Source organism: Bufo bufo, chromosome 3, assembly GCF_905171765.1.
Source record: "Bufo bufo chromosome 3, aBufBuf1.1, whole genome shotgun sequence".
Taxonomy (NCBI): Eukaryota; Metazoa; Chordata; class Amphibia; order Anura; family Bufonidae; genus Bufo; species Bufo bufo.
This window is the reverse complement of record NC_053391.1, coordinates 271,142,934-271,164,317: the sequence shown is the minus strand read 5'-3', so window position 1 is coordinate 271,164,317 and position 21,384 is coordinate 271,142,934. Positions and strand designations below refer to the sequence as shown.

The window sequence follows — 21,384 nt, the reverse complement described above, 5'->3', positions numbered from 1 at the left end:
ATAAAGTAATACGTTTTATTGGTACTATTTTGGGGTACATATGATTTTTAATTGCTCTATATTATGCTTTTTATGAGGCAAGGTAACCAAAAAATCTGTTCTGGCACAGTTTTTTATTTTAGTTTTTTTTTTAGGGTGTTCACCTGAAAGGTCACATCATGTGCTATTTTTATAGAGCAGGTTGTTACGGAACCGACAATATTAAATATGTCTGCTTTTATTTTTCTTTTGTTTCAGTTTCACATAATAAAGCATTTTTGCCAAAAAAAATCATGTTTTTGTATCTCCTTTTTCTGAAAGCCATATTTTTTAATTTTTCAGGTGATTATCTTATGTAGGGGCTCGGTTTTTGCGGCATGAGGTGATGGTTTGATTAGTACTATTTTGGGTTACATACAACTTTTTGATCATTTGGTATTACACTTTTTGTGATGTAAGGTGATTTTTTTGGGAACGGTTTTTATTTGATTTTTTTACGCTTTTCACCTGACAGGGTAAATCATGTGATTTTTTTTTAGAGAGCAGGTTGTTAAGGACGCAGCGATACTTAATTTTTCTATTTTTTTTTTTATACCATTAAAGCAGTTTTGAAAGAAAAACATCATGTTTTTAGGTCTACATTTTCTGAAAGCCATATCTTTTTAATTTTTTGGGCGATTGTCTTAGGTAGAGTCTCATTTTTTGCGGGATGACATGACGGTTTGATTGGTTCTATTTTGGGACACATATGACTTTTTGATTGCTTGGTATTACACTTTTTCTGATGTAAGGTGGTAAAAAATTGCTTTTTTGGCACAGTTTTTATTTTAAAAAAAGGCGTTCACCAGATGGGTTCGATCATGTGATATTATTTTAGAGCAGGTTGTTACGGACGCGGCGATACCCAATATGTCTGGCTTTTTAAATATATGTTGGTTTTACACAATAGGAGCATTTGTGAAACAAATAATTATGTTTTAGTGTCTCCATTTTCTGAAAGCCATATCTTTTTTATTTTTAGGTCTAATTTTTTGCAGCATGAGATAAAGGTTTGATTGGTATTATTTTGGGGTACATATGACTTGACAAAAATGGCTTTTTGGCACAGTTTTTATTATAATTATTATTATTTTTTTTACAGTGTTAACCAGACGGGGTGGATAATGTGATATTTTTATAGAGCAGGTTGTTACAGACGCAGCAATACCTAATATGTCTGGGGTGTTTTATATTTTTTTTGGGGGGGGGGGGTTCTATTTATTACAATTTTATATGTCTCTTTTTCGGGGAAAAGGGCTTTTTTTTTTTACTTGAAACTTAACTTTTTTTTATTGTTAAAAACATTTTTATTTCACTTTTTTTTTTGTCCCACTATGGGACTTCAACATTTCAGGGCCTGTTCTCTATTTCAATGTAGTACAATACATCTGTATGATACTGCATTGACTATCAGTGTATTACACAGTGTAATACACTCATACTTTGCCTATGAGACCCAGCCTGGGGGCTGGGCCTCATAGGCGTCCGTAGGTGCCAGGCCCCAAGGCCTTTAAAAGTCTTCAGGCTGCCGTTGCAACGATCAGGTACCCGTCACTGCAGCACAGGTACCTCGGTCAGGAGAGGGAGCGCGAACCTCCTCTATGCCGCGGTCACTGATGCCGGTGGATGCAGCAGGGGTCCAGCTGTCAGTAACAGCCGGGCCCCTGTCGATGATATCGGCATTGCACAATGGGAAGGGGAAGGACCACAGGACGAGAATGCTCATCCTGGGATGTAAAGTTACAGCGGTTTAGGACAAGCATTCTCGTCCTGAGTCCTTGACCTGTTAAATGCCAATGTTCCAGAATTCTCTTGCTGTCCTTTTGAAGGCTACAAACTGAAGCCTATACTGCCAATAAGGCAACTGATCATGATTATAGAAAAACTGCAGTGGTTTTCAGTAGGAGTGCAGGGAAGGGACAGCAGCAAACCTATAGTATGGAACAAGGCCATTCAGATAAGTGAAACTTTAAAGGGGTTGTGTCACGAAAAATATTCTACATTTTTCAAACCAGCACCTGGATCTGAATACTTCAATAAAATGTATCTGTATAGTGCCACCTGCTGTATGTTATTTTCCTTATTTCTTGTAAACCTCACTGAGGTGGTCGCACTAGCTCAGTTTAGGGTACGTAAAAGTACCCTAAACTGAGCTAGTGCGACCACCTCAGTGAGGTTTACAAGAAATAGCGGTGCTGGATTCCGGCAGGCAGTTCCGTCGCAGATCTGGCAATCTGTATGCAAATGGATACCATCTGTAGACGGATCCGGATGCGAATCTGTCTCACAAATGTATTGCAATACCGGATCAGTCTCTCCGGTTGTCATCTGGAAAAATGGATCCGGTATTTATCTTTTTCGCATGCGCAGACCGCAAAACCGGATCCGTTTTCCGGAACACTTAGGGCATGCTGCGGTATTTTCTCCGTCCAAAAACCGTACAGTGAGTGAACTGATGCATACTGAACGGATTGCTCTCCATTCAGAATGCATTAGGATAAAACTGATGCGTTTTTTTTCAGGTATTGAGCCCCTATGACGGAACTCAATACCGGAAAAGAAAAACGCTAATGTACTAGAAAGGACATGCCCCTGATCTGCCACCCTTAAAGGGGTATTATCATCTTAATGATCACTGTTAAATCTGTTAATGATTTAACAGTGATCATTTTTCTAAATATAGAAGAAAATACACCTATACTTACCTGACTGTTGTCTTCCGTCTCCCCTGGTTACAGCCACCGCTCTTCTCAGGAATCGCGGTGGCCGCGTGTGCGCAGACGACTTCTTATCTTCTCCTGGCCGGCCGCGCGCTGTACTGAACGCGCACGCCGAGACCGCGCATGCGCTATGGTGATTTCTTCCTGGCCAGTATAGTATACTTGCCAGGAAGAAGTCACCAGGGCGCGTGCGCGGTCTCGGTGTGCGCGTTCAGTACAGCACGCGGCCCGGCCGGGAGAAGACATTAATCAAGATGGAGCCCGCCCCCTGCCGAGTGCCGAAACCAGGAAGTGGACAGCGCGCCGGGAGCAGGTAAAGTATTAAACGGCGTCATGAGAATACCCCTTTAAGACATTCTACCAGAGCAATTGGAGCAATGAATCAGGAGATCTCTGGATCCATGTGAGGGACAGGGCTGGTTCTAGCTTTGTTAGGGCTCTTTCACACAAGCGAGTTTTCATTCCGGATGCAACGCATACCGTCCGGACTGAATCCTGACCCATTTATTTTAATGTTTGTAGAGAAAATCACGCACACTCTTGAGAGTTTAGATATGCCAGGTGGCATATCTAAACTCTCAAGAGTGTGCGTGGTTTTTTCTACAAATATTCACGGGCTCAAGTACTAGGAGTGCAAGTTCCTCCCCCTTACGCCATTTATTTTAATGGGTCTGTGTACACGAGCATCGTTTTTCATGTATCATCTCTGCATTCAGGAAAAGTCACAATGTTTTATATTGTGTGTTTTTCACTCAGCCTTGGCTCCATAGAAGTGCATGGGGCTTATTTGAAAAATAGAAGGCATCCAGATGCCAGCATGTTTCACTGATAGTTGCCAGGAGATGTAGGTTCTTCAGTTTTTCTTGAAAAATGCATGAAATCCGGATGGAAAAATCGGAAACACTGAACACAATCGCAAACAAAAGCGATTAAACTCCTGAACAGAACAGATCCTGACACAATCCGTATCGCTCTCTATAGAAAGATATTGTCATGTACTATATGATTTTAATTTTCTTTAATGGAATAACCCCTTTAAGAGAATGACATTTCTAAGTCTGAGCATGAGCAAAATTTTCAAGGTCATACACATATTAACCTTAAAATCACAAACTTTCATCACATTTTAGATTTTAATAACATATCAAAAGAACACAATTAAAGAGGTAGCCAGTAATATCATAACTCCAGGTGCACCCAGATTGTCATTTTAAAGCTATTTGATGTCAAGATAACATTGGCTACATCTGTATCTGTAACTTCTAGCAGGTAATTTACTAGCAGGTAAAGGTGGACAGATAAAGGTCTTCTAAATATGTTTATTTATCTACTCAGTCTTTGTTATCAGGACTCTGGGACTGTGAGAAACAAGATTTTCTGGTCTGATGAAATGAGATTGAACATTTTGGCCTCAATTCTAAGCATCATGTTTGTAGGAAACCGGACACTGCCCAATACCATCCCTACAGTGAAGCATTGATGGCAGTATGATGCTGTGGTGGCGTTTTTCAGTGGCAGGGACAGGGAGACTGGTCATAGTTGAGGGAAAGCTGAATGAAGCAAAGTAAAGAGATATTCTTAAAGACAACCTGATCCAGACTGCTCTGGACCTCAGATTGGGCCTAAGGTTTACCCCCAAAGACAATGACCCTAAGCACACAGCCAAGGCAAATCATGAGTGGCTTAGGTAGAACTCTGGATGTGCTTGAGTGCCAAGCCAGAGCTGACAAAGCTTGAGAGGATCTGTACAGGAGAATGGCAGAAAATCACCACATCCAGGTGTGGAAACCTTGTTTCATCATGCCCAAGAACAGTGAATGCTGTAACCACCGTCAAAGGTGCTTCAACTAAGTATTGTACTGAGTAAAGGATCTGAATACTAGCATCAGTGCAATAGTTACATTTTTACTTTATAATAAATTAGCTAAGATTTTGAACATTCTGTTTATACTTTGTCGTCATGGCGCATTGAGTGCAAAATAAGGGGAAAAATGTTTATTTTATTTATTTTAGCACAAGATGTGAAAAAGTGAAAAGATCTGAATAATTTCCTAATGCAGTGTGCAGCGGTTTTTGCTCAGCCACCTCTCGGCTTGTTTGCTGTGCTGCGGCCGGATCTCCGTCCGGTCCCCATTATAGTAAATGGGGCCAGGGCGGACTTCCGGCAGCACACGTGAGCAAATTGTAGTACGCGATTGTAAAAGTAGCATAACGTGTGAACTTCCTGCCATACTGTCAGAGAAAGCAACTTTGGTAGAGGTGGCAAAACATTTTATATCTAGAAGCAGCACAATCTTGTTCATGGGTTGCAACCGTTTAAACCCCATCTATTAATACTCTCCAGTATAAAGGAAAAGGCTACCCTTCCATCCGAATACACTTATGCCTTGAATCTGTAATAAATGCTTAGATCAATTATTGTTAGGGTTCTTTCTATGTGTGTTGCAATGTCCATTGGAGGTACACAGTGGCTACCATTAACATATAAGATGGATATATGACATAGTATGTGTTAATCTAGCCTTTATACACCATAGAACAACAGCAGTAAAATGTAATTAAATAATAAATGGTTGTCTTTATGCACAGCAGTGTATCATGTACCCGGCATGGCTTGGTTATCTAGATGTCATGCATAGGCATTATGGGGCCCTTATTATATCACAAGGCTTGGGGATTAGTCAGTTTTGACATCTGGACGCTCTATTGACACGTAATAGCTGCAGGTGTAGTTGTTCAGCTAATCTGAGCCGCTCTGCCTTGGTCAGACAGGACGGCGTTAACATAGAGAAATATGGGATCCTAACCGAGCATCACTTATATCCATGGTGATCATGTCCGCTTTCAAGCTACTTTGTGCCCACCTTGTGTAGATAGGAGTTAGACGAGGCCTGCACGTCAGGTCGGGCGGGGGGGGGCGGTTGACTGATGCCTACTTCCCCGATTAGCTGAGCGGCAGACACACACCACAGGGAACGAGGGCGAGCTTATGGTCGCCACAGTGCCAATTACTAGCCGACGGCACACCCAGGGCCGGCCTTAGGTGTTCAGGCGCCCTGTGCGAGCTAACCTTGTGGCGCTCCCCCCCCCCCCAAAAAAAAAAAAAACACTGCTTGTTGCTGGCATCATGGCATAGGCTGGCTGACTATCCAACCAAGTAGTTACCAGCCCACACACCCCAAAGGCCGGTGTAATGTTATACTTCCCTACTTCGTGAGATTTCCCTACCCTCGTCACTTCCAGTCGCACCGGACATGACGTGAGGAGGTGTGCAGCGCCGCGCAGGCGCACAACGACAGCAGAGTGCGCATGCGCCAGTGTCATGGTCTTATCTTCTTGCTGTTCCCCTTCGTTTGACATGTGCTGGCGTCCATCTTGGTTTCTGGGTTTCTTGTAGCCTTCCACCCTGCGGCTCCTCCTTCCCACTGGGAGGAGCTGGATGCCTAGCTCATATATATAGGAGGTCTGTGGCTTCAGTTCCTTGCTTGGTCCTCTTGTGTTCACATGCTTCTAAGACTGCTGCTACTTCTGGTTCCTGATCCTGGCTTCGTCTGACTACCCTGCTGGTTCCTGATCCTGGCTTCGTCTGACTACCCTGCTGGTTCCTGATCCTGGCTTCGTCTGACTACCCTGCTGGTTCCTGATCCTGGCTTCGTCTGACTACCCTTCTGGTTCCTGACCTCTGGCTTTGCAAAGACTCTGCTCGGTTTCACCATCCGTTTGGACTTTTGCTTTTCAGCTTTATTTTCAATAAAGCCTTCTTATTTTCTCTTATCTCTTGTTGTACGTCTGGTTCATGGTTCCGTGACATTAGGACCAAGCCATGAATTCTGACGGTACAGGGCCATCCTCGCTACCCACGCTGGTTGCCAGACTTGATCAGCAGGATCACCTGTTGGGTCGGTTCGCTGTGGCGTTGCAAACCCTGCTTGAACGCACGGCTCATTTCGCTCCCATTGCCGATGGGTCGGTTGTCGCTCCTGGGCTCGCTCCTACTGCCGCTCCGGTTGTTGCGCCAGAGTCTACCCCGACACCTGTTGTTGCGCCTGCGGTGTTTCGGGGTATGACCGGTTCTGCCCCTCTTCCACAGCGCTTTGGGGGAGAGCCAACTCAGTGCCGAGGTTTCCTTAACCAGGTGGGCATTTATTTCGAGTTGCTGCCACATGCCTTTCCTACTGAGAGATCAAAGGTGGGCTTCTTGATCTCGCTGCTCTCGGACAAGGCCTTGGCCTGGGCCAGCCCTTTATGGGAGAACAACAATCCGGTGGTTGCCGAGTTTTCCGGTTTTGTTGCTTCTCTTCGGAAGGTATTCGATGTGCCGGCTCGTGCTGCCTCTGCTGCGAAGCTCCTTATGTCCATCAGACAGGGTTCACGATCCGTAGCTGAATACGCCATTGAGTTTCGTACCCTGGCAGCAGAGGTGGGCTGGAATAATGAGGCTCTGGTCGCTGCTTTCTCTCATGGTCTCTCGGATGCCTTGAAGGATGAGGTTGCAGCTAAGGACCTACCAGTTGAGCTCGAGTCTCTTATTTCTTTCCTGATTTTGATTGACACCAGACTCAGGGAGAGACCTTCCTTTAAGGAGAACCTGCGGAGGTCTTCTAACAGATTGGTGCCTACGTTTGCTGTCCCACCCGTGCCTCCCTCTCCTCCCACGCCTCCTGGGGATGACTTGTCTGGGGGTGAACCCATGCAGCTGGGGTTTGCTCGCCTGTCCGAGGGGGAGAGGGCACTCCGGAGACGCGAGGGCCGATGCATGTACTGTGGTCTCGGTGGGCATTTTCGGTTGGCATGTCCGAACCGTCCAGGGAAACGCTCGTACCTGAGATCCTGTCGGGGGCAGATCTTGGGTGGAGTCTCCTCGTCCCCGGTTTCCCGTGTTGACAAACCACTGATCACTGTTGTCCTCTCCTGGGTCGGGGGCTCGGTGACGACCCAGGCGTTGGTGGACTCTGGTGCTGGTGGTTTGTTCATTGATAGTGTGTTCGCTGCCGCCAATTCCATTCCTCTGCAGGCTCGAGGTTCCCCACTGGCTCTTGAGGCGATAGACGGCAGACCCCTTCTGCCACCACACGTGACTCATGAGACCCTTCCAGTGGGGATAGCCATTGGTGCCGTTCACAGAGAGTCGGTCTGCCTCCAGGTTATTTCGTCTCCACACTACTCGGTGGTCTTGGGGTACCCCTGGCTCCAGAAGCATAATCCGACTTTCGATTGGAGATCGGTCGAGATCCTCTCGTGGTCACCGCAGTGTGGGGCTAGTTGCATCCATGGGTCTGTCAAGTTGCTGTGTACTTCCTCGGACTCTCTGTTGCCTCCTGAATACGAGGAGTACCGGGATGTATTCGATAAGGTGCGCGCGGTTGCCCTACCTCCGCACCGCCCATACGATTGTGCCATAGAGTTACAATCTGGTGCCGTTCCTCCTCGTGGCAAAGTCTATCCACTGTCGGTAGCGGAGAATGAGGCCATGGAGGAGTACGTGAGGGAGGCGCTTTCACGCGGACACATTCGCAAATCTTCGTCCCCGGCAGGGGCTGGATTTTTCTTTGTGAAAAAGAAGGGCGGTGAGTTGAGGCCTTGCATCGATTACAGGGGTCTCAATCGCATCACGGTCAAGAACGCTTACCCGATACCCTTGATTTCCGAGCTGTTCGATCGCCTTAAAGGGGCCACGGTCTTTACCAAACTCGACCTGAGGGCGGCATATAACCTGGTAAGGATCAAGGCGGGCGATGAGTGGAAGACCGCGTTTAACACCAGGACCGGTCATTATGAATCCTTGGTTATGCCCTTTGGGTTGTGCAATGCGCCCGCAGTCTTTCAGGAATTCATCAACGATGTTTTCCGTGACCTGTTGCAGCAGTGTGTGGTGGTCTATTTGGATGACATCTTGGTATATTCTGAATCCATGGAGGCCCACATTCTGGATGTCAGACGAGTGTTGCAACGGTTACGAGAGAACAAGCTGTTCGGTAAGCTTGAGAAATGCGAATTTCACCGATCTCAGGTAACCTTCTTAGGTTACATCATTTCCGCTGAGGGGTTCTCCATGGATCCTGAGAAGGTTTCGGCTGTCTTACAGTGGCCCCAGCCCAGTGGTCTTCGTTCCCTGCAGCGCTTTTTGGGCTTCGCCAATTATTATAGGAAGTTCATCAGGGACTTTTCCATGCTGGCCAAGCCTCTCACGGATCTGACCAGGAAGGGCAGTAATTCCCAGGTCTGGCCGCTCGAGGCCATCCGAGCTTTTGAGGCTCTAAAGTCCGCCTTTGTGTCGGCTCCGATTCTGTCGCATCTCAACCCTGGGTTGCCCTTTGTCCTCGAGGTGGACGCGTCTGAGACGGGAGTAGGCGCCCTTCTGTCTCAGCGTAGCACACCAGAGGGTCCTCTGCTTCCTTGTGGGTTTTACTCCCGGAAACTGTCTTCCGCGGAGTGCAACTATCAGATTGGTGACAGGGAGTTATTGGCCATCGTGCAGGCCCTTAAAGAATGGAGGCACTTGCTCGAGGGTTCGGTGGTTTCGGTTCTCATCCTGACGGACCACAAGAATCTGACCTACCTTTCTGAGGCCAAGAGATTGACACCACGTCAGGCCAGATGGGCTCTGTTCTTGTCACGTTTTAATTACGTGGTCTCCTACCTACCCGGTTCCAAGAACATCAGGGCGGATGCCTTATCACGGCAGTACTCCGAGCTGTCCAGGGAGGAGTCGATTCCGACTTCGGTCATACCTCCGAATCAGATCTTGGCCGCCATTCGCACCAGCCTGACCTCTCCCCTGGGTGAGCAGATTTTGGCGGCTCAATCTGGTGCTCCCTCTGGGAGACCCAACGGCAGATGTTTTGTGCCTGAGGAGTTGCGCACTCGGTTGTTGCGAACCTACCATAACTCCAAGACCGCGGGGCATCCTGGAAAGAATCAGCTGTCCTGGGCTGTTTCACGTCTGTTCTGGTGGCCTTCCCTACGTTCCGACATCGCCGCATATGTAGCGGCATGCTCCGTTTGTGCCCAGAGTAAGTCCCCTCGGCACCTTCCGTTGGGCCTTCTGCAACCCATAGCCACCGGGGAGCGCCCATGGTCACACCTGGGGATGGATTTCATTGTGGACCTCCCTGCATCCCGAGGCCATACGGTCATTCTCATGATTGTGGATCGGTTTTCCAAAATGTGCCACTGTGTTCCTCTCAAGAAGTTACCCTCTGCACAAGAGTTGGCCACGATTTTTGCCAGGGAGGTCTTCCGGTTGCACGGTTTGCCCAAGGAGATTGTGTCGGATCGGGGGAGTCAGTTTGTGTCCAGGTTCTGGCGCGCCTTTTGCTCCCAGTTGGGGATTCATCTCTCCTTCTCCTCGGCCTACCGCCCTCAGTCCAATGGGGCCGCTGAACGATCCAATCAGGCCTTGGAGCAATTCCTTCGTTGCTATGTCTCCGATCACCAAGACAATTGGGTTGACCTCCTGCCTTGGGCTGAGTTTGCCAGGAACACGGCGGTGAACTCTTCCTCTGGGACGTCTCCCTTCATGGCCAATTATGGGTTCCAACCTGCCGTGTTACTCTCCCCAGGATATTCCGGCTGTGGAGGATCACCTTTCCGTCCTACGTGCTTCTTGGGTACAGATCCAGAAGTCCCTTGAGGTCTCTGCGCAGCGCCAGAGACTCCAGGCTGATCGCAGACGAGCGCCTGCTCCTTCCTACCAGGTCGGAGACCGTGTATGGTTGTCCACCCGCAACCTCAACCTTCGAGTGCCCACTCCCAAGCTGGCGCCTCGCTTTGTTGGTCCCTTCCGAGTGCTTCGCAGGGTAAACCCGGTAGCCTATGCCCTTGCGCTTCCTCCTGGCATGCGGATCTCCAACGTGTTTCATGTCTCCCTGTTGAAGCCACTGGTGTGTAATCGTTTCACTTCCTCGGTTCCTCGGCCTCGTCCGGTCCAAGTGGGCAATCGTGAGGAATATGAGGTGAGCAATATCCTGGACTCACGCCTGGTCCGCGGTCGGTTGCAGTTTTTGGTCCATTGGCGTGGTTATGGTCCAGAGGAGCGTTCCTGGGTTCCCTCCGCAGATGTCCATGCTCCTGCCTTGCTCCGAGCCTTCCACGCACGCTTCCCTCAGAAACCGTTTTGTGCTCCGCGGAGGAGGGGCCCTTGAGGGGGAGGTACTGTCATGGTCTTACCTTCTTGCTGTTCCCCTTCGTTTGACATGTGCTGGCGGCCATCTTGGTTTCTGGGTTTCTTGTAGCCTTCCACCCTGCGGCTCCTCCTTCCCACTGGGAGGAGCTGGATGCCTAGCTCATATATATAGGAGGTCTGTGGCTTCAGTTCCTTGCTTGGTCCTCTTGTGTTCACATGCTTCTAAGACTGCTGCTACTTCTGGTTCCTGATCCTGGCTTCGTCTGACTACCCTGCTGGTTCCTGATCCTGGCTTCGTCTGACTACCCTGCTGGTTCCTGATCCTGGCTTCGTCTGACTACCCTGCTGGTTCCTGATCCTGGCTTCGTCTGACTACCCTTCTGGTTCCTGACCTCTGGCTTTGCAAAGACTCTGCTCGGTTTCACCATCCGTTTGGACTTTTGCTTTTCAGCTTTATTTTCAATAAAGCCTTCTTATTTTCTCTTATCTCTTGTTGTACGTCTGGTTCATGGTTCCGTGACAGCCAGGAGCTTCACCAGCGGTTAGGGAAGGGAAAAATTACGTACGGGCCAGTGCTTTTTCCCTACCCTAACCGCTGGTGAGGCTCCCAGCGCATGCGCAGTGTCGGCCGGTGTCCAGCTGAGAACATCCATCCAATCACCGCACCTGTGCACTGGCCCATAATTTTTCCCTACCCTAACCGCCGGCGAGGCTCCCAGCGCATGCGCACTCTGCTGTGAAATTTCCCTAACCCATCGTTGTGCGCAGTGCGCCCCCCCAATATAATAAACATTGGCGCAGTACGCCCCCCCAATATAATAAACATTGGTGGTGCAGTGCACCCCCCCCAACACCCCAGTATAATAAACATTGGTGGCGCAGTGCGCCCCCCCAATATAATAAACATTGGTGGCGCAGTGCGCTCCCCCCCAACACCCCAGTATAATAAACATTGGTGGCGCAGTGCGCCCCCCCCAACACCCCAGTATAATAAACATTGGTGGTGCAGTGCGCCCCCCCCCAACACCCCAGTATAATAAACATTGGTGGCGCAGTGCGCCCCCCCCAACACCCCAGTATAATAAACATTGGTGGCGCAGTGCGCCCCCCCTCAATATAATAAACATTGGTGGCGCAGTGGGCAGTGCCAATGAGGGTTAAAAAATAATTAACTCACCTTCTCCAATTGATCGTCTTCTGTTCTTTCTTCATGACCTGTCAAAGGACCTGTGGTGACATCACTGTGCTCATCACATGATCCATCACCATGGTAATGGGTCATGTGATGAGCTCAGTGACGTCACCACAGGTCCTGAAGAAAACAGGAGACCGGCAGCTATGCGATCAACTGGAGGAGGTGAGTTAATTTTTTTTTATTATTTTTTAACCCTCACTGGCACTTCCCACTGTGCCACCAATGTTTCTTATACTGGGGTGTTGGGGGGGGGGGGGGGCGCACTGTGCCACCAACGTTTCTTATACTGGGGTGTTGGGGGGGGGGCCGCACTGTGCCACCGTTTCTTATACTGGGGTGTTGGGGGCGCACTGTGCCACCAACGTTTCTTATACTGGGGTGTTGGGGGGGGGGCCGCACTGTGCCACCGTTTCTTATACTGGGGTGTTGGGGGGGGGGGCCGCACTGTGCCACCGTTTCTTATACTGGGGTGTTGGGGGGGGGGGGGGCCGCACTGTGCCACCGTTTCTTATACTGGGGTGTTTGGGGGGGGGGGGCGCACTGTGCCACCAACGTTTCTTATACAAATACAGGAGGCGGGTGCCGGAATCAAATAGCCGTCACCCGACCTCTGTGACAGGGAGCTGCGATCAGCGGCAGTTAACCCCTCAGGTACCGCACCTGAAGGGTTAACTCAACTGCAGCTGATCGCAGCTCCCTGTCACAGAGGTCGGGTGTCGGCTATTTGATTCCGGCACCCGCCTCCTGTATTTGTATTTCAGGTCAGTTATCTTCATTGGTGGCGCAGTGGCCACAGCCCCTCCTCCTCCTCCTGTCTCTTCTTATTGGCAGCGGCGGGGGCAGCAGGCAGGTCAGGCACAAGGGAGGAGGAACGAATCAGGTCAGACAGGGGAGGGCTAGATGGAGGGGGCGCCCCGAGGGAGAACACAAGTTCAGCCTCGCCTGCCGCATATTACATTGCGAGCTGTCGGCCGTCCAGCGCCCCTGTTACTATGGCGCCCTGTGCGGCCGCACAGCCCGCACACCCCAAAGGCCGGCCCTGGGCACACCATCAGATGTGGCCATCACTGAACTTACCATCAGTCCACCAATTTCTTACCTAAGCTCCTGATGACGAGCAGGGTTATACCAGCTACAGAAAAGCGTTGAGCGAGTGGGAAAGCAGTCAGACCGACATTGGGCCGACTATCTGTTTTGCTTCCGGCTTGAATCTGATTCAAGGCACTGCAGTGAGGTCTGTCCTGCAGTGCTCTGCTAATCAGCTGATACTAAGTGCTATCCCCAGTGCTGAGAGAATCCTGCATGAGGGCAATCATTAATCTTCAGTGAAAAACGGACGCATCACGGATCAAAGTAGTGCATGTCCTCATGATTGTTTTTACTGACCCACGGTCAGTAAAAAAAATACTGAAATGTGAACGGGCACATTTAAATCAATGGGTACGTGTGCTGTCCGCAGAAAGTGCAGACAGTACACGTCAGTGAAAAACGGAAATGTGAACGAGGACTAAAGGAGCACCATGCGCATTTGAGGTGTGGTGATTTACTCATCTTGTGCTGACAAGTGTAGAGGCTTTGGGGTGAAAAAAATAAAAGGAAGTTACCCCCTGTCAGGAGCTACACACCTCAAGGGGCTGAGTGAGCATTTTGAACCCACGGGTGTTTTGCAGACATTAATGAGCAGGTGACTGTGCAAAATTAAAATGGCAAGTTTTCCAAAGATATGGCATTTCAGTTCCCAATATGTTGTGCCCAGCTCATGCCATCTGAGACACACAATGCCCATTAAATTGGTACAGTAGGTGTGTTCAAATGGGTGCTGAAATGCTATAAATGGTACACTGCTGTTTATGCTGCAGGGTTCAAAAGGGAAAGATCACCTTTTGGCTTTAGCAGCTGAGATTTTGATGGATTGGTTTACGGGTGCAGTGTTGCTATTGAACAGCCTCTGGGCACCAGTAGAGCCATTTTCTGAGCACTATTTATTTTTCTCTCCATGGAGCTGTGTGGGGACTTATTTTTTGCAGATTGAGTTGCCATTATCATTGGTTCTATTTTGGGTTACATACAACTTTTTGATTGCTTTTTATTTTGCCTTTTGGGAAGCAGGATAAAGAAAAGCAGCAATTCTGCTATTGATTTTTGGGTTTTGTTATTGTGGCGTACACTGTGTGGGAAAAAAATTACATGATATCTTTATTCTGCACTCAACCTTCATTCAAAGCATTTTTGAAAATAAAAAAAACATGTTCTTGCATTATTATTTTTTGAAAGCCATATCTTTTAAATTTTTCTGGCGATGGTCTTATGTGAGAGCTTGTTTTTTGTGGATAAGGTGATGGTTTCATTGGTACTATTTTGGAGTACATATGATTTTTTGATTGCTCGATATTACACTTTTTGTGAGGCAAGATAACAATAAATGAATGTTCTGACTGTTTTTATTTTTTGTTTTTTACATTCATCTGACAGGATAGATCATGTGATATTTTTATAGGAGGTCGTTATGGATGCAGCAATACCACATACGTATACGTTTATTTATTTGCTTCAGTTTTACATAATAAAATAATTTTTGGGGAAAAAAAATCATTTTCTGAAAGTCATATTTATTTTATTTTTCTGGCTATTGTCTTGTGTATGGACCCATTTTTTGTGGGAAGAGTTGACGTTTTTATAGGTACCATTTTGGGGTACATATGATTTTTTGATCACTCAATATTACACATTTTGTGAGGTAAAATGGCTGTTTTACCACAATTCAATTTTTTATGGCATTACTGATAGGAGGGATCATATGATATTTTTATAGAGCCAGTTGTTACAGACGCAACAATACCTTATTTTTATCACTTTTTATTTTTGTCCCACTATGGGACATTTCAGAGTCTGATCCCTGTGTCAATGCAGTACAATACATGGTGGGCTGGGCCTCATAGGCAGTGGCGTAACTACCAGGGAAGCAGGGGAAGCAGCTGCTTCGGGCCTGGGCTGACAAGGGGCCCGGAGCAGTAGTAAACAGTCAGACTGGCCACACCCCCCTCTACACTCACTTCACTGCTGCTTTAGAATGTCGGAGCAGAGCAGGGAGATAAGCCCCGCCCATCAGCACGGACCATTAATAGAGGAGCCTGGCTGCTTAATAGTGCAGCCAGGGCTCAGTACAGGGTGCTACAGGGAGATCCTGTCTCCCCTCCCTCTCCTAACTATTAGTACAGCCCAGCTTCTGCTACAGAGACTGCTCTGTAGTCGGCAGTAACAGGAGGGAGAGGGGAGACAGGAAGTGCTGCAGAAAGAAGATGCTGTGCCTGCCACTATCAGGAGCCCATACATTCCAGGCTTATCCCTGCCAACCCTAGCTGTCCTGCATCTCATGTAGCCCCCCCTCCCCCAAGATGCATTCATCTGCTGTCCTTTGCCCCCCCAGCTGCATTCATCTGCTGTCCTTTGCCCCCCCCCAGCTGCATTCATCTGCTGTCCTTTGCCCCCCCCCCCCCCAGCTGCATTCATCTGCTGTCCTTTGCCCCCCCTCCCCAGCTGCATTCATCTGCTGTCCTTTGCCCCCCCCCCCAGCTGCATTCATCTGCTGTCCCCAGCTAGTGATGTCCGGATCATGAACGAATCGTTCTTTTGAACCGATTCAGTTCACTGGTCCGGAAGAGTCGGTTCCTCTGACTAAGCTGATCCGAATGAAACGGCTCAGTCAGATTAGCATAGAGGCAGCAGCAGGCAGTGTAATAGGAGCCGACAGTGGACGCTAGCCCCGCACCTCCCCGCCACCAACCAATCAGAGGCAACCAGCAGTGACTCACAGCACAGGGGGAGTCGCAGGGACTCAGAGAATCGTCTAAGTCTATTAGTTAAAAGAATCGAATGAGTCAGAGACTCATTTGATTCTTTGAGTTAAAAGAATCGTGAGTCACCGAGTCCCTGCCAGGCTCCCTGCTCTGCGGCTCCCTGTCTCCACAAGTCCGTCGGGGGGAGGGGGAATTAGTCTAGCATGTAGCGGAGCTGTGTGTGTACAGGGTGCATGCAGCAGTGTAGCATCATGCTACACTGCTACATGCACCCTGTACACACACAGCTCTGCTACATGCTGTAGCAGAGCAGGAAGTCTGGTAGGGACTCAGTGACATGATCCTTTTAACTAATAAACTCTCAGACAATTATCTGAGTCCCTGCAATAACTATAGCCACTACATCAGTCTGCTCCACTGCATTCACTGCAGCAGAGCTGTGTTTGCCAGGAGACAGTCCCTACTGACCTTCGGTTCACTTGAGAGCCGACTCAGCAAGTGAACCGAAGATTCGATGAGCTGAGCATGCGCATTGATCTTCAGTTCACTTGCTTCTGCCGGCTCAGGAAGTGAACCGAAGATCCGATTCATGAATCGGTTCTTTTGAGTGAACTGATTCAAATGAACCGATTCCTGAAAAAGATCCGAACTTCCCATCTCTACCCCCAGCTGCATTCATCTGCTGTCCTTTGCCCCCCCAAGCTGCATTCATCTGCTGTCCTTTGCCCCCCCCCCAGCTGCATTCATCTGCTGTCCTTTCAGAAGCCCCCCCAGTCCTGTCCTGTGGGCCACCTACTTATCTGATGCCCTGCCCTCTAGGCCCCCTATCCATCTGATGCCACACTCCTCTGGGCGCCCATGTGCAGCTTGGGGACACCAGTATGAGGCCAGAATGGGGACTGGAAGATCACGGAGCGGCGGGGAGCAGGCGAGTATGGTTTTTTCAACAACTGTACAATGCACCGCTAGTTCACATCACATTTTTGTCCCACATTTAAGGCTAGGTTCACATCACGTTTTTCCCATCCGTTTAACGTATACAAAAAAACGTATTCGGATGCCTCATACTGATGCCATGACAGTGACATCCGTTCACCATAGAGTTTCATTGCAAAAAAAAAAGTATCCATTTTTTTTACCAGATTGTGCAGGATACAAGAACGTGGAGTACTGCATTTTTGTATTGTGTACGACGGTCATAGTCCAGTAAAAACACATGTATGCTAAAGAATCAGATGCCACTGTATGACACCTGCCTGCCCATTTAAAAATTTGCTGTGGGGCCCAGTCATTTCTAGCTATTCCACTGGTTACCAGGGGCTCAGACCATGGGGATAGACTACATTCGGCGTCAGCCCTGCAGCAATACATAGAATGGGCGCCTATCCTACAGCAGGGGTCATACTGTGCTGTACATACAGTGTAGTGTGATGTCATGTTCACCTCTCCGGGTATATTACCCAGGAAAGCACAATTCTGCAAAAAGGACATGTTCTTTCTTTTGGTGGAACAGAAGTGCGGAATGGAACCCCACGGAAGCACTGCGTAGTGCTTACGTAGTGTTCCGTTCCGTGATTCCGTTTCGCACCCTTCCGCATCTCCCTATTTGCAGACCCATTGAAGTGAATGGGTCCGCATCCGTGATGCGGAATGCACACAGAAGGGTGCCCATTTATTGCTGATCCGCATATGCGGTCCGCAATACGGGAATGGCTGGCCCCTTTCACATGAACGATACGGGTTGGCTCCAGATGCGTTCAGGGTGCATTCAGTGAAACTCGCACCATATTTCAAGCAAGTTCAGTCAGTTTTGTCTACGATTGCGTTCAGTTTTTTCTGCTTAGGTGCAATGCGTTTTGATGCTTTTCTCATGCACGTGATAAAAAACTAAAAGTTTACAAACAATATCTCCTAGCTACCCGGTGGTGAGCGGGGTGACGTCGGCGCAGGTCCTGCTGAATGAAGATAGAAGATTTCTATCTTCATTCAGCAGGACCTGCTCCGACGTCACCACGCTCACCACGTTGTGAGCGCGGTGATGTCATCAAAGGTACTTTTCCTGCCAGGTCCTGGAAGAAGATGAGCCGGGCTGCGCGATCAAGTGGATGAGGTGAATAATTATATTTTTTATTATTTTTTAACCCATCAAGCCACATGTTACTTAGCATTCTGTATTAAGAATGCTATTATTTTCCCTTATAATCATGTTATAAGGGAAAATAATAAAGTTCGGGTCCCTATCATCTCCTAGCAACCATCCGTGAAAATCGCATTGCATCCACAATGCTTGCGGATGCAATGCGATTTTCAAGCAGCCCCATTCACTTCTGTGGGGCCTGCGCTACGTGAAAAACGCAGAATATAGACCATGCTGCGATTTTTACGCAATGCACAATTGATGCGTGAAAATCACTGATCATGTACACAGCCCCATTGAAGTGAATGTGTCCGGATTCAGTGCGGGTGCAATGCGTTCACATCACGCATTGCACCCCGCGGAAAAGTCGCCCGTGTCAAAGGGGCCTAAGACTTTGACACGGCCCCCACAACAGTATGATAGAATGACACTACATGACAGATAGAGTGTGTGTGTATGTATATAATATATATAATAGGAAAAGGATGGCGTGGCAGCCTGGTCTGGTCTAGATGGTGACTAGCCAAAGGAGCGGGGTTTACACAGGGGGGGGGGCCTATACAAAAATTTGCTGTGGGGTCCAGTCACCTCTAGTTACGCCCCTGCTCATAGGATTCCGTACATGGCATATTGGAAGGTCACTGTCATCGCAGAGCACAGGAGCCAATCAATTCATTGCAATATGTGGGAAAAGGAATCTAATAAAGTGCTTCTTATAGTCACCTAGGGTGACATAAAAAAATGCAAAAACATTTTTTTTAGTGCATCTGAATAATAAAATGAGGGGCTCCAGAATTTTGGCAAATACAATACCAACAAAGTGGAGCACTTAACATCTGTGGTTTTCACTGACCACTGGTAGAAGATGCTCTGGTTTTACCTTTTTCAGTTGAGCATTGCATGTGGAATACTGATAAGGCCTCATGCACACGACCGTATGCATGTTGCGGTCAGCAAAAAAACAGATCCGCAAAACATACGGATGATGTCTGTGTGCATTCCGTATTTTGCGGAATGGAACAACTGGCCCCTAATAGAACAGTACTATCCTCGTCCGTAATGCGGACAATAATAGGACATGCTCAATTTTTTGGTGGAACGGAAATACGGACATATGGAAACGGAATGCACAAGGAGTACCTTCCGTTTTTTTTGCGGACCCATTGAAATTAATGGTTCCGCATGCGGTCCGCAAAAAAAACAGAACAGACACGGAAAGAAAATACGTTCGTGTGCATGAGGCCTAAGGGTGCATTCACGCAAACACAGATCCGCAAAAAATACAGATGACGTTCATATGACTTCCTTTCTGCATCCGTTTTTATGTGGATCCATTGTAACAATGCCTATTCTTGTCTGCAAAACAGACACGAATAGGACATGTTCTAACTTTTTTGCAGGACTGTGGAACAGACATACGGACAACACACGGCGTGCTATCTGAATTTTTTGCAGCCCCATTGAAATGCAGATCGAATGCGGGTCAAAACTATGGCTGTGTGAATGGGGCCTGGCACACAGAAGAAAAACAGACAACCAGACCAACCAACCCTCCACAGACATCTTTAGGGATGAAACACTGACTGTCATCATGAACATCATTACAGACATGTGAAAGACGCCTATGTTTGCGCTGTCTAAGGCTAGGTCTACACTACGACATTTGTCACGCGACAATAAGTCGCGCCACAGATAGGGCACAACTACACTGCAACATTTGTAGCGCAACATTTTGTTGCACCAATGTCCCGCAACAATTTTTATAATGGCAGTCTATGGTGTCGCACTGCAACATGCAACATGCTGCGACTGCGACGCAACAGTCGCAGAAAATCCATTCGAGATGGATTTTCCTGCGACTGTTGCGTCGCAGTCGTTACATGTTGCAGTGCAACACCATAGACTGCCATTATAAAAATTGTTGCGTGACATTGGTGCAACAAAATGTTGTGCTACAAATGTTGCAGTGTAGTTGTGCCCTATCTGTCGCGCGACTTATTGTCGCACGACAAATGTCGTCATGTAGACCTAGCCAAAATCTCTGAAGTTTTAGGCCTTACTCACAAGTCTGTGTCCAAGATGACATCTGTGATAAGATGGTCAATATTTCATTTGAAACAAAATTCGTGAAGAGTCTGGTGTTTGGTCCATATGTGTATTTTTGCCGTCCATGTGTCACGTTATTCCACATGCACTGCTAGGCTGAAAAGGCGATTTTCAGAACCTCTCCTAAAAACAGTCAGTGAAAAATAGTGAAAGAACATGGATGCCATCTATGTTCTCAATGGTTGTCACAGACCCACAGGCTTGAAAGGGGTGTGACTGGTCACCAAAACAGACCAAAATAGTGCATGTGTCTGTGTTCTTTCTGCAGACCCCCAGCCTACAGAAAACCACTGATGTCCAAATAGAAGAAATTTATACAGATCCACATCTATGATTCTCTTACATGTGAATTAGACCTTAGTAAATCTGCCACACTGTATCTCTGTGACAGGATAAAGCATATCTGGATATTGGTAAGCTATTGTGTAGAGGTCATCCTCAAGATAGACACACTAGCATGCATATATAAAGCTATCACAAAATGTTAGCATTCGGTTGCTTCTTCTTGCAGGCCCTCGCCTCTCCATGTACTGTAGGAAAAAACGCCACTGCTCTAACCACAGAATCAGTCACAGACACAAAGCAACACTTCCTCACAGACATAAGGCGCCTCCAACATGGTCTCAGCTTCTGACATGAACAATAATGCAATTACAGTTTATACCATTAAAAAATCTATTAAACATATTTAGAATGAGATAACATCTGGTTAAATAAGAACATTTCTTTTTTTTACCTCAAGTACACAGACATGCATACACAGTTCTGCAACCAACTGAGGTATGTGTCCTGTTATACCGTACCGTTCCATGACTCCCTCTGTGTTAATGCTTCCCAGGCCCGTCTTGAGGGGTATCGCAGAGGGGTCCCTGCTCAGGGCTAGCGAACACAGTTGTGAAATGCTCCATATTTCCAGTTGTCAACCAGGAACACAGCCAAAAGATTACTAACGTTTCACACCCTACACCAGACTCATGGGCTCCTCCTCACATATTAACACATTCACTGCAGGGCGCTTAAAATGCACAACAATCTGATGTATCAGAAATTAGGCCAGGTTTCAAAAATCTCAATCCTGCACACTCAGGCCTCATGCACACGACCGTTGTTGTGTTCTGTTCCGCAAAATGGGGTTCCGTTGTTCCGTGATCCGTTTCCGCTTTTGTTTCCGTGTGTCTTCCTTTATTTTTGGAGGATCACCAGACATGAAGGAAAGTAAAAAAAAGTCTAAGTCAAGTTTGCCATGCAAATGATAGGGAAAAAAACGGACGCGGATCACAATCTTG

General features: G+C 47.7%; 1 protein-coding gene across 1 annotated transcript in view; it reads right to left on the bottom strand.

Moving 5' to 3' along the window:
• NAV1 (neuron navigator 1) overlaps positions 1–21,384 on the bottom strand; it is a 689,603-nt gene that overhangs the window by 482,957 nt on the left and 185,262 nt on the right.